This window comes from Crocodylus porosus, unplaced genomic scaffold (genome assembly GCF_001723895.1).
Source record: "Crocodylus porosus isolate Cpor-Errol unplaced genomic scaffold, CroPor_comp1, whole genome shotgun sequence".
Classification (NCBI taxonomy): Eukaryota; Metazoa; Chordata; order Crocodylia; family Crocodylidae; genus Crocodylus; species Crocodylus porosus.
Window position 1 is genome coordinate 10,633,169 of NW_017728951.1, and position 1,396 is coordinate 10,634,564.

General features: G+C 36.3%; 1 long non-coding RNA gene across 1 annotated transcript in view; it reads right to left on the bottom strand.

The window, feature by feature from the left end:
* Positions 1-1,396, bottom strand: part of LOC109324225 — an 11,500-nt gene that overhangs the window by 1,603 nt on the left and 8,501 nt on the right. The window lies entirely within an intron of this gene.

The window sequence follows — 1,396 nt, forward strand, 5'->3', positions numbered from 1 at the left end:
GACTAGATAACATGCCATACAAATACTCAAGCATGTCACTGCAGGACTAGTTCCCTGCAGAGTAAAATTCAGTGCATGAAAATATTTAACAGGCATGGCCATCAATTTCTACATGCGCTCCAGCCTGTGTTATGATATTCAGAAATACTCTTCTACCAGAGACTGGACAAGTCCCAGAATGAATTTGTTTCCCCCTTTTGTTCAAATATGCAAACATTTGGGTCTATTTACTATATTATAGGTGTGACTATGCTGCATGGTAGATTCCAACCAGGTAACAGAGAGGACTACTACAGGAAGAAGAAGCAACAGACTTACCTGTTACAGGCGTCTGCGCTGTAGTAGTGTAAGGATCAACTGTTGATACAAAAAGAGATGCTTTCATATTAAGATCTATTCTTATATGTGGCCTAAACTCTTCTACCATAGGTAGTCTCATGGAAATCTCCAGATACCCTCAGGGTGATAACACCTAACTCTTTAAGGATTCTGGTTTTATGTCCTGTGTATCATGTTACAGTGTTTGCTGACTTGCTTGAACACCAACAAACTTGGAGTGAATACAACTATTCCTTTCTACTTTTAATTATAAAAAATATATGGTGAATATATAACCCACCAATGGTGAATATATAACCCACAATTGTAGTCTGGGGCTTGTTGTTTTTTCCTACCAGATCTAAACACTATTTGATCGCACCCACTTATGGAATCCTGAACTTTTCACTGACCACACCATTAATTCAGATCGTGCCCTTCTAAACATGACAATTTATTTCCTTTTTAGCAAGGACAAACTATACTAGCCTTTATCCAACACCCTATTATTTACATTTTTAGAGCAGTGGCACAAATGCAGCTTTTCCTGTAAATATAGTGGATATTACTTGAGAGCTACATTTTTATTATGCTTGCATTTAAAATGCATATGCACTTTACTGTATGAGTTCTGTACAATGCTTTTCAGCATATGGAGCTCAATTCTGTCTGGCTGTGACTTTTAAGTATAGTAGTAAACTATTCGGGAGTTTAAATTTAAGCCTGTTCTTCAGTCCTAAGTATCCTGTATCACCCTGCAGAGCCAGGTCTATAAACCATTTACACCTTAACTCAGATTCTGAGTTACCTGTTTGTGGAGGTGATGTCACTCCAAAGTCTGTTAGTATAGAAAAATAAGATATTAGATACAAGACATTACTAATACAAACAGGATGCATATACACATGCACTTTAATGTGCATAAGTCTATTTTTACATGCATTAAAGTGTCACAAAAAAACTGTGCTGTTTAGCTAATGTGCATTACAGTAGGATAGTGTGAATTTTTCTAGTACCTCACAAATGGGTGAAGGTATTAAATTTAATGCGCATTATCTAAAATGCATTAATGAATGTG